The 12,236-nt window shown below is 43.4% G+C and overlaps 2 non-coding genes across 2 annotated transcripts; one reads left to right on the forward strand and one right to left on the reverse strand.

Annotated features, from left to right (window-relative positions):
- Positions 1-288: 288 nt before the first annotated feature.
- Positions 289-363, reverse strand: Trnat-ugu. The gene has a single exon. It is a non-coding gene; the product is annotated as a tRNA-Thr (tRNA).
- A 365-nt stretch (positions 364-728) lies between these two features.
- On the forward strand, positions 729-803 carry Trnat-ugu. Its single transcript has one exon. It is a non-coding gene; the product is annotated as a tRNA-Thr (tRNA).
- The last annotated feature ends 11,433 nt before the right edge of the window (positions 804-12,236 follow it).

Below are 12,236 nucleotides of genomic sequence, written 5' to 3' on the forward strand. Positions count from 1 at the left end.
AGTAGTGTGTCTGCACACCAACCGATGCGGAGCGCCAGCGACGAACGAGATTCCCTTTGTACACTCAAAATAAAACGTTCCCCGTGCACCATAAGGCGTGTTAATCCCTGATTAGCCCGCCAAAGTGTGCACATATACTTCTAGAGAGTGAGTCAAAGGCAGGTATGCTTCCAGAGATCGATTACTCGATACGGAAAACTTCTTTGCTGAGTGAAATTAGAATTATATATTAATACCTTCAGCTGCTGAAGGGCGTTTATAACATCAACGGGGACAGGTGAAAATGTGTGCCTCGACCGGGACTCGAACCCGGGATCTCCTGTTTACATGGCAGACGCTCTATCCATCTGAGCCACCGAGGGCACAGAGGATAGCGCGACTGCAGGGACTATCTCGCTCACGCCTCCCGCGAGACCCACATTCTCAACTTGTATGTCCACACACTACATTCGTAGTGTCCCACCCCAACACACTCATTACTCGTCCGAAAGAACAGACACCATATCCATATAAGTACATAGTTCTGGCAATAGTGGCCATGACCTCCTTCTGTGCGGATGCACACATATTCCCAGAAATCTTACGGGACTTGGTAAGAATGTCTTCCACGAGTGATGAGTGTGTTGGGTAGGGACACTACGAATGTAGTGTGTGGACATACAAGGTGAGAATGTGGGTCTCGCGGGAGGCGAGAGCGAGATAGTCCCTGCAGTCGCGCTATCCTCTGTGCCCTCGGTGGCTCAGATGGATAGAGCGTCTGCCATGTAAACAGGAGATCCCGGGTTCGAGTCCCGGTCGAGGCACATATTTTCACCTGTCCCCGTTGACGTGTATCAACGCCCATCAGCAGCTGTAGGTATTAATATATAATTCTAATTTCATTCTAGACAGCTGTAGGTCATCAATGATGCCTGTTCTTTCAGACATGTCCGAAAGAACAGACACCATATCCATATAAGTATATCTTTGCAGAGTTTCTCCGATTTGTAATACGCGAAAGTACAGTCAGTAGCGAAGGTTGCGATTGGGATAGACAGCTTTCAAGTTCGATATTATCATCACTGGTATCGCCATCGTCATCATCAGCCATTCGATAAGCACTGCGCATCATCTTCAATAAAACTTTTCCGGGTATGTGACCGAAAGGAGGAAGGAAGGAAGGTTACAGGTTTTAACGTCCCGGCGATATCGCGGTAATTAGATAATGAGCTGAAACACGGTTTATGAAAGGTTAGGGAAGGAAATTGGCCGTGCCCTTTTCAAAGGAACCATCCAGACATTTTCCTGGAGCGATTTAGGGAAATGACGGGAAACCTAAATCTGGATGGTTGGACGGGGCCTCGAACCTTCGTCCTGCAGAATGCGAGCCCAGTATGCTGAGCACTGGGTCACCCGCTCGTCATGTTTGTCGGCCACAGTCAGAGCGGCCTTTTTACGTCACCTGATGAGGGACACTTGCAACAGTCGCATCTACATCTACATCGATACTCTGCAAATCACATTTAAGTGCCTGGCAGACGGTTCATTGGACCACCTTCACAATTATCTATTATTCCAATCTCGTATAGCGCGAGGAAATAATGAACACCTATATCTTTCCGTACGAGCTCTGATTTCCCTTATTTTATCGTGGTGATCGTTCCGCCCTATGTAGGTCGGTGTCAACAAAATATTTTCGCATTCGGAGGAGAAAGTTGGTGACTGGAATTTCGGGAGAAGATTCCGTCGCAACGAAAAACGCCTGTCTTTTAATTATTTCAAGCCCAAATCTTGTATCATTTCTGTCACACTCTCTCCCATATTTCGCGATAATACAAAACGTGCTGCCTTTCTTTGAACTTTTTCGATGTAATGCGTCAGTCCTATCTGGTAAGGATCCCACACCGCGCAGCAGTATTCTAAAAGAGGACGAACAAGCGTAGTGTAAGCAGTCTCCTTAGTAGGTCTGTTACATTTTCTAAGTGTCCTGGGAATAAAACGTAGCCTTTGGTTAACCTTCCCCACAACATTTTCTGTGTGTTCTTTCCAGCTTAAGTTGTTCGTAATTGTAATACCTACTTATTTAGTTGAATTTACGGCTTTTAGATTAGACTGATTTATCGTGTAACCGAAGTTTAACGAGTTCCTTTTAGCACTCATGTGGATGACTTCACACTTTTCGTAATTGAGGGTCAACTGCCACTTTTCGCACCATTCAGAAATTTCTTCTAAATCGTTCTGCAGTTTGTTTTGATCTTCTGATGACTTCATTAGTGGATAAACGACAGCGTCATCTGCAAACAACCGAAGACGGCTGCTCAGATTGTCTCCCAAATCGTTTATATAGACAAGGGACAGCAAAGGGCCTATAACACTACCTTGGGGAACGCCAGAAATCACTTCTGTTTTACTCGATGACTTTCCGTCAATTACTACGAACTGTCACCTCTCTGACAGGAAATCACAAATCCAGTTACATAACTGAGACGATATTCCATAAGCGCACAATTTTACTACGGGCCGCTTGTGCGGTAAAGTGTCAAAAGCCTTCCGGAAATCCAGGAATACGTAATCGTTGTGAAATCCCTTGTCAATAGCACTCAGCACTTCATGTGAATAAAGAGATAGTTGTGTTTCACAGGAACCCATGTTGACTGTGTGTCAGTAGACTGTTTTCTTCGAGGTAATTCATAATGTTCGAACACAATATATGTTCTAAAATCCTGCTGCAAATCGACGTTAACGATATGAGCATGTAATTTAGTGGATTATTCCTACTACCTTTCTTGAATATTGGTGTGACCTGTGCATCTTTCCAGTCTTTGGGTACGGATCTTTCGGCGAGAGAACGGTTGTATATCATTGTTAAGTATGGAGCTAATGTATCAGCATACTCCTAAAGGAACCTAATTGGTATACAGTCTGGACCAGAAGACTTGCTTTTATTAAGTGATTTGAGTTGCTTTACGTTTGATCTATAAACAATACGACGACGCGACAACATATCTGGAAATGATTTGTTGGAAATTAACACCCCCTTGTGACAGCTCCTCCTTGACCAGCGCAGGCTGTGGATCTGCCGGGAAGCCATGCCCTGTCCGCTGTCCGTTAAGGCGGCAGAGGTGAGGTGATGGGGCGCTCCGCGCCGGCGCTTGGCACGCTCTCGGTCTATTCTTGGGCCGCAGTCCGCGCCGTTGGCACTTACGGGCCATCACCGACCCCGGCGAACTGCACTCCGATTAGCGTCCACATGCCAATTACTTGCCAGATCCTGCAGCCACGCGCTCCACATTCGTCGGCTGCGGCACGTCACGTGCCTTGCCGATGCAAAGGAATTAACTTTCTTGAAGAGCAGATCTTGACCTTCCAAAACCTATTGACTCTGTAACCTACTCTTCATACAGACGATATTCCCGAATTTGAATATGCAACTTTTTTCGAGTATAACGTATTTTGTTGTACAGGGTGTCCGAAAAGTCTTTCCCTGATTACATAAATTGATAACTCAGGCTAGAAGTAAGATACATTCGTGACAGTTGCTAGACTGGACTGAGTAAAAATTTGAATTTGTACGGGCGCTGATGATTGCGCAGTTGAGCACCCCAAAAACCAAACATCATCATCATCGTGGATATAAATAAGAGTAACTCTTTGTATTCATTGGGTGACTGTCATTCTAGATAGACACTTAATTTTTCTAGTTATTACGAAAGTTCGTAATTTTTACTGTTCGTCACTTGTTTTTCATTCTTGCCATATTTGATACATTGCTTTTTGTTGCAGGTGAGTGTCTCCAGAGATCTTCCTAGGCGTAAGTACGGTGCAACTTGTTTATTTTAGTTATTCAATGTACTTAGATATAACAACAACTGAGGACTTCTCAGATGTACGAATCCAGAGTTTATGGTTACTTTTATTTGGTGGTGATGTCAGAGTACCGCACAAAAACAATTAGTACATCTGTATCTCGACTGATACCTCTTTAGTATTATTGCAACGAATTTCTCAACAGCTAATTTGAAATGTAAATACCTTGTGCAAACAAACGCTGTCGTAGGAGAGACTGTATCTGGAAGAGCTGATGTATTTTTCTCTTTTCTGCCGTGACCAATTAATGACAGAAAACGGTATCAGGGCAGACGTACATTTCTGGCGTTTCTCCCTGTCCACGTCTAAAATTAAGTTTTGTTATTCCGAGACTTTCATCTCTATGCGCCTGCCTTTCTCGCAGTTAAAATTACAGAATTTTTATATACAAATGTAGTGACGTAACATGCCAAATCCTCGGCTGCGTTCTCTGAAATAGGGCAATGGGAACTTCTAGCGTGGCTCAACTGATAGTTACATGCGAATATGAAAGAAGTGCCTATTAATCTCCGTCCAGCTCAGCCTACTTGCAAGGTATTTTCTTTACAGCTGATATTTCGTTTTACAGGGGATGATTCACTCCAGTATTTCAATATTCGAAGGCCTTACTATGTGGAAAATGAAGTAGGGCAAACCTTCTCCGTGAGAAGGTTTGTCCTTTCATGTACCTGGTACAAAACACATAAACAAAGAGAGGAGAAAAAAGGATCGTTCTTAAGTCTTCGGAAGGCATGAGAGGATAGAGGGACTGATAGCCACGTAGTTGAGTTCCTTTTTATTTACAGTAATCGTCATCAGCAGCAGCAACTTTGAGTCAAGTTTCCATCCGACAATCCTGGTTTCCATAAATGAACTTATCCGAATGCCAGAAGTCTTCGCTGTCCAGTCTGAGCACTTAGTTCGTCTTAATACCTGAATTTCTACGAGCGGTTTGCTGCTGTCGATTAGCTACTGCCAAGTATGAGGGTTGCCAAAACAACACGGATCCAAAAAGTATTTTCGGCATTACGAAACAGTATAAACAGCAAAAATTCATTAGAGAGTATTATCTCCGTGTCTGGACACTGGAAAACATTGTTCATGTGAAAGATGGCCTGTACTTTTTGCTGTTACAGATTAAACCTGTTCTTTCCTAATGGAGGCTGTATAATACAACTTGTAATACTGATAAATACTGAGAAGGTGTTCCAGAAACCATTTTACTGTTTTAACTATCCAAGTGGTAACTATAAGATCGTTATTTTTTGTCCTGTTTTTTTATCCGAAACTCATTTTTTTATCAAAACAGTACAATTCTGGACATAGGTTCCTTATTAAAACTGTATTACCAAGTCCCCCTCTATAATACATAGGCTGAGGCCTTGCCGCTGTGGTAACACCGGTTCCCGTCAGATCACCGAAATTAAGCGCTGTCGGGCTGGGCTAGCACTTGGATGTGTGACCATATGAATTGCCGAGCACTGTTGACAAGCGGGGTGCACTCAGCCCCGGTGAGGCAAACGGAGGAGCTAGTTGACTGAGAAGTAGCGGCTCCGGTCTCGTAAACTCACATACGGCCGGGAGAGCGGTGTGCGGATCACTTGCCCCTCCGTATCCGCAACCAGCGTGTAAAGAAACTGGTTCTCTACTTCTGAAAAAAACCTTTTAAATAATAAAACATGACCTGTACAAGGAATCGGACTACCCCTGTTAGTCATGGACGAAAAAAAAAATGGCATAGTCTTTATCAGGACGTTCAGAATCTTATGTGGGGCCAATAAGACGTCAATTTTATTCTAAATATGGTAAGCCAATGTTTACGTAATAAAACATAAATTAGGTAATTTAGTACAATTATTATATAGATGAGATAAATCACTTTAACGGGGGCCAAATGAACAATTAAAGTCAATACAATTCCAGTAAACCAGCAAAAGTAAAAAAAAAAAAAAAAAAATATATTGTAGGGGGCCTACATAGACATCGCGCATCTGCTAGATGCCCACGAGATACGTAATTTTATTTTGAAGTTGACAGCCAATGAGAAAATAGGTGCAAAAATACTATTGATCAGTTTTCAAGCAGTAATGGCGGACAGCATGAGCTGGTAATATACGTAATTTTATGATAGCTAATTTTACTGCACAAAAAATAAAATATGTACTCCCTCCAAAAGAAGTTACACACAAACATTAAAATAAAATTATGATGAAAAGCAAAATGTCTGAGAAGAATTTTAAAAGAAAATTATTATTTGAACTTTAATTTGGCGGGTTTTCAACACTGTCAACAAGACGAAATAATAGAAAGAATATTTATTGGAACTAAACAAAATTGAACCTTGATATTGTGACAGTATGTTTAAAATAGATAATTTAACTACAATTGTCTTTAATTTTGAAATGAGAGAGAGCGTAAGAACTTTCTTTCAATGTCTTAACTGTTGCTGCAGGCAGTGCGATGACGTCAGCGGTGGTCCGCCCGGACGATGTGTGAAGTTAATCCTGGTTCGTGGCGTGAAGATAATGATGGATCCTCCTGTTTCAATAATATTCCAGTTACGGCGGTGGTCCACGTCTCCGTTGTAGTCGAATCAGCTGGCAGCACTGGCGCGATAATAATAGTTCTAGTGTGTGCGTTGTTACGCGCGCGACGTTTTATTATTAAAAGTTTATTAATCACGCGGCGCGGGTAGGTCGGAGTTATGCAATGTCTTTAGTATTTACGATATATAGCCGGCTAACGCCAATACTTCGCACAGTTCTTTCACCGTGTTGCCACAGGAAAACAGTCACATGTGTTTATCACTATAACAGTCCGTTAAACATCAGTTCAATTTACGTCGTCGTCTTTAAGACAGTTTGGATGATATAATAAATGTTTCTTGATCAAATCCCAGCACTGTTCTTGTCCTTAACATTTTGGTTTGTTCCACTTTCACGCAGTTGTAACAGTTAGTGTCTCCACACGACAATGGTGTCTGGTTCACGGCTAATTGTCACAAGTTCACAAAGTAAAATCGTCACCGCAAACACTCGATATACTTTTCAGGTTTTACTGTTCCCTTAACAATGCAGGATCTCCTATTGATAGAGCGGACGCACTTCAATTAATTGTTCCTCCGCGTATCACCGTCTTTCACGCCGAACTTTGCAACGTTTCCCCACCCGAGGTCGGCCACGATACCACAACAACTCGCACGCTCTCTATCGATAGTGTTCGCTCTCTCTCTGACAAAGTACTTCTCCTAGCCTAACCAAAGATTTACAAAGCATATAAAACCAGAACATTCATATTCGTACAATATAAAATATAAAACAGTAGCAAAATGAATGAAGAAACAATGTGGCGTATTAACAAATAAAAGAATAGTTTAAATAAATGATACATACGTACTATGACAAGGTAATGCACAAGAAAAATTTTATCGACTTTCGGGGAAAGCAATGTCTTTCACAAGGGGCGACTGTGGGCTGAGGATGACACGGCGGCCGGTCAGTACCGTTGGGCCTTCACGGCAGTTCCGGCGGAATTAGTTAAGTTATATACGATAGATGGCGTCATATGCTTGGATAAAAAGTAATGAACTGTTGTGTTATGCAAAAGATAGAAGTCCAGAAACGAGAAATTGATCAACTGTTTTAATTTGTGATCCCTCAAATGAGCAGTTTTAGAGTTCACAAATGTTATCGAGTGCTACCTGAATGGTCTACTCCTCTGGGAATAACACAGGACTTTTAGAAATAAAAAGTCAGTACTTCACTCATTGATTCCTTCAGAAGAGGGCTTCATTCTGCTGACCACTGTCCAAACAGCAGTCATAATTGAGAGAGGTGTCTGTTATCAAACCACAAGTGTAGCTGCACCGACGCGCCTTTGCTCGTCGGTCCATCCACACTAGCGGCTTTGCTTTGAAGAGCCGCAACAGTACTGGAGAGAGTGTGAACGCCGTGCTGGCTGGGAAGCGGCTGCGCCAGTGGCAGACAGGTGGGGCGCTCTCGGCTCTCGAGGCAGTGTCCTTGCAATCTGGCGGACTGGCCCTCCAGTTGGAGTGGCTCCGTCGAGTGCTTTATCGCGCGCCGCCTTCTTGCGCACTCGAAATACTCGTCGCTCCGTGACAACCTGGGGGCCTCCACACTGCCACCAGAGTTGCCAATCACGACGCAACATTCTACTTCCCAACAGGTGTTCACCTCGTTTACATGCGACACAACTTGCACAAGTATTGTTGTTGTTGTTGTGGTCTTCAGTCCTGAGACTGGTTTGATGCAGCTCTCCATGCTGTTCTATCCTGTGCAAGCTTCTTCATCTCCCAGTACTTACTGCAGCCTACATCCTTCTGAATCTGCGTAGTGTATTCATCTCTCGGTCTCCCTCAACGATTTTTACCCTCCACGCTGCCCTCCAATGCTAAATTGGTGATCCCTTGATGCCTCAGAACATGTCCTACCAACCGGTCCCTTCTTCTAGTCAAGTTGCGCCACAAACTCCTCAATTCTATTCAATACCTACTCTTTAGTTATGTGATCTACCCATCTAATCTTCAGCATTCTTCTGTAGCACCACAGTTCGAAAGCTTCTATTCTCTTCTTGTCCAAACTATTTATCGTCCATGTTTCACTTCCAGACAAGGCTACACTCCATACAAATACTTTCAGAAATGACTTCCTGACACTTAAATCTATACTCGATGTTAACAAATTTCTCTTCTTCAGAAACGCTTTCCTTGCCATTGTCAGTCTGCATTTTGTATCTTCTCTACTTCGACCATGATCAGTTATTTTGCTCCCCAAATAGCATAACTCCTTTACTACTTTAAGTGTCTCATTTCCTAATGTAATTCCCTCAGCATCACCCGACTTAATTCGACTACATTCCATTATCCTCGTTTTGCTTTTGTTGATGTTCATCTTATACCCTCCTTTCAAGACATTGTCCATTCCGTTCAACTGCTCTACCAAGTTCTTTGCTGTCTCTGACAGAATTACAATGTCATTGGCGAACCTCAAAGTTTTTATTTCTTCTCCATGGATTTTAATACTTACTCCGAATTTTCTTTTGTTTCCTTCACTGCTTGCAGAAGTATTAAATGGTTCAAATGGCACTGAGCACTATGCGACTTAATTTCTGAGGTCATCAGTCGCCTAGAACTTAGAACTAATTAAACCTAACTAACCTAAGGCCATCATACACATCCATGCCCGAGGCAGAATTCGAACTTGCGACCGTAGCGGTCGCTCGGTTCAAGACTGTAGCGCCCAGAACCGCACGGCCACTCCGGCTGCCAGAAGTATTAAATAACAAAATAACACCTGTTGCTATTTACTGTGAGCTATCCTATTCGACTACATCCTCCTAGATCAAGGGTGGGCAAATAGCGGCCCGCGGCCCCCATGTGGCCCGCGGAGGGGTTTTGTGTGGCCCGCCAAGACATTTGCAAAAATCATAGGAAAAACAAAATTTCCCTTCCCCGCGCGACTAAAAAAATCCGCGAGCGTCTGCGCTACTTGGTACTGCGCACTACCGACAGGTATGTCTACAGTCACGCAACCAACTTAGCTGTATGTGGCTGCGGTGCATTATGGGAGCACTACCATCAGCCACCAGGTGGCAAGGAAAAAAGCACTGTGCATCCTGCTATTCGCGCAAATTTATGCTCCACGCGGTGGCTGATGGGAGCACTGTATTTCTCCCGCGCCGAGTGAATAGTACGACGTTCTGAGCAACTACATCCATACTCCGCAAGCCACCTGACGGTGTGTGGCGGAGGGTACCATGAGTACCTCTATCGGTTCTCCCTTCTATTCCAGTCTCGTTATTGTTCGTGGAAAGAAGGATTGTCGGTATGCTTCTGTGTGGGCTCTAATCTCTCTGATTTTATCCTCATCTCTTCGCGAGATATACGTAGGAGGGAGCAATATACTGCTTGACTCTTCGGTGAGGGTATGTTGAGCGCCTCTCCTGCAGAGTCTTCCACTGGAGTTTATCTATAATCTCCGTAACGCTTTCGCGATTACTAAATGATCCTGTAACGAAGCGTGCTGCTCTCCGTTGGATCTTCTCTATCTCTTCTATCAACCCTATCTGGTGCGGATCCCACCCTGCTGAGCAGTATTCAAGCAGTGGGCGAACAAGCGTACTGTAACCTACTTCCTTTGTTTTCGGATTGCATTTCCCTAGGATTCTTCCAATGAATATCAGTCTGGCATCTACTTTACCAACGATCAACTTCATATGATCATTCCATTTTAAATAACTCCTAATGCGTACTCCCAGATAATTTATGGAATTAACTGCTTCCAGTTGCTGACCTGCTATTTTGTAGCTAAATGATATGTATTCGCAGCACATTACACTTGTCTACATTGAGATTCAATTGCCATTCCCTGCGCCATGCGTCAATTCGCTGCAGATCCTCCTGCATTTCAGTACAATTTTCCATTGTTACAACCTCTCGATACACCACAGCATCATCCGCAAAAAGCCTCAGTGAACTTCCGATGTCATCCACAAGGTCATTTATGTAAATTGTGAATAGCAACGGTCCTATGACACTCCCCTGCGGCACACCTGAAATCACTCTTACTTCGGAAGACTTCTCTCCATTGAGAATGACATGCTGCGTTATGTTATCTAGGAACTATTCAATCCAATCACACAATTGGTCTGATAGTCCGTATGCTCTTACTTTGTTCATTAAACGACTTTAGGGAACTGCATCGAACGCCTTGCGGAAGTTAAGAAACACGGCATCCACCTGTGAACCCGTGTCTATGGCCCCCCGAGTCTCGTGGACGAACAGCGCGAGCTGGGTCTCACACGAGCGTCTTTTTCGAAACCCATGCTGATTCCTACAGAGTAGATTTCTAGCCTCCAGAAAAGTCATTATACTCGAACATAACACGTGTTCCTAAATTCTACAACTGATCGACGTTAGAGATATAGGTCTATAGTTCTGCACATCTGTTCGACGTCCCTTCTTGAAAACGGGGATGACCTGTGCCCTTTTCCAATCCTTTGGGACGCTACGCTCTTCTAGAGACCTACGGTACACCGCTGCAAGAAGGGGGGCAAGTTCCTTCGCGTACTCTGTGTTAAATCGAACTCGTATCCCATCAGGTCCAGCGGCCTTTCCTCTTTTGAACGATTAAGAAGAAGCGTAAAGTCGGTGATAAGTGCCGTCTGTTTAATGAAGACTGGACGACCAAATATTTCTTTATTGATGCAGGAAATAAAGTCGCATGCTTACTATGCCACGATACAGTTGCCGTATTCAAGGAGTACAATCTGAAACGACATCACGAAACAAAACACAGTGACTTTAGCTGCAAACTTTCAGATGAAGAACGAAAAATAAAAGCAGCGGAGTTCGTGAAACGCTTGAACAAGCAACAAGCGTTATTTACGAAGCAAACACGGCTTCAAAATAGTGCTACAGAAGCAAGTTTCATGGTCGTCTATAACCTTGCTAAACGAAACAAACCTTTTTCGGATGACGAGTTTATTAAACAGTGGATGGTAGAGTGTGCAAGTGTATTGTGTCCCGAGATTTTAGCTGAAATGGCTCTGAGCACTATGGGACTTAACATCTATGGTCATCAGTCCCCATGTGTCCTGAGGTCAAAACCAAATTTGAGAGCATTTCGTTGTCAAGGAGGACTACAGCGCGGCGCATTGATTTAATTAGTGACGAACTTGCAGACCAGCTAAAGACTGTGAGCGAAGATTTTGTTTGGTTTTCACTGGCAATGGACGAAAGCACAGATATTGAAGAATTTTATGATACCTTTTATGAAATGTAAAGCTAACTAATCAATGCATTTTAATGCTTTCACTGATACATCCGAAATAGCAACTCTGTGTGTGATATGTGATTAGAAATAAAGAAAACTTGCATTTTTATAAAAATTTTGGGCATACTGCCAGTATATATACGGCATTAGAAGTGAAAAGTTTATAAGGTGCGTCCCTCCGCTAACCTCTGTGTCTGTAATGTGGCCCCCGAGCCAAAACAATTGCCCACCCCTGTCCTAGATAAATTGAGGTTTTATGGAGTTTATGGTACAGTAAAACAGTCGATAATGTCACATTGTAGAGTGCAGTCTTTTCGTGGACTGGCAACAAGGCCTGTCACCAGTATCTACTGCTGCATGGTACAGCTCAGCCATCGTTTGATATGCACCTCGAGTTGAACAAATTGTTGTTTCAAAAGTCGTCATAATTAATCTTTAATTATTCGCCATTGAGCTAATTTTACCCGACGATTTGAGAGCACCATCGGCTCGAGTAACCAGTGACTATAGGTTCATGGAGGCGGACGAAATTTATGGGTCCTAAATTAAACAGTTTTACAAACTCGCAAGATGGCGTCCGCTACGCCGAGCGCTGTTGGCAAGCGGGGTGCACTCACT

Source organism: Schistocerca piceifrons, chromosome 1 (genome assembly GCF_021461385.2).
Source record: "Schistocerca piceifrons isolate TAMUIC-IGC-003096 chromosome 1, iqSchPice1.1, whole genome shotgun sequence".
Classification (NCBI taxonomy): domain Eukaryota; kingdom Metazoa; phylum Arthropoda; class Insecta; order Orthoptera; family Acrididae; genus Schistocerca; species Schistocerca piceifrons.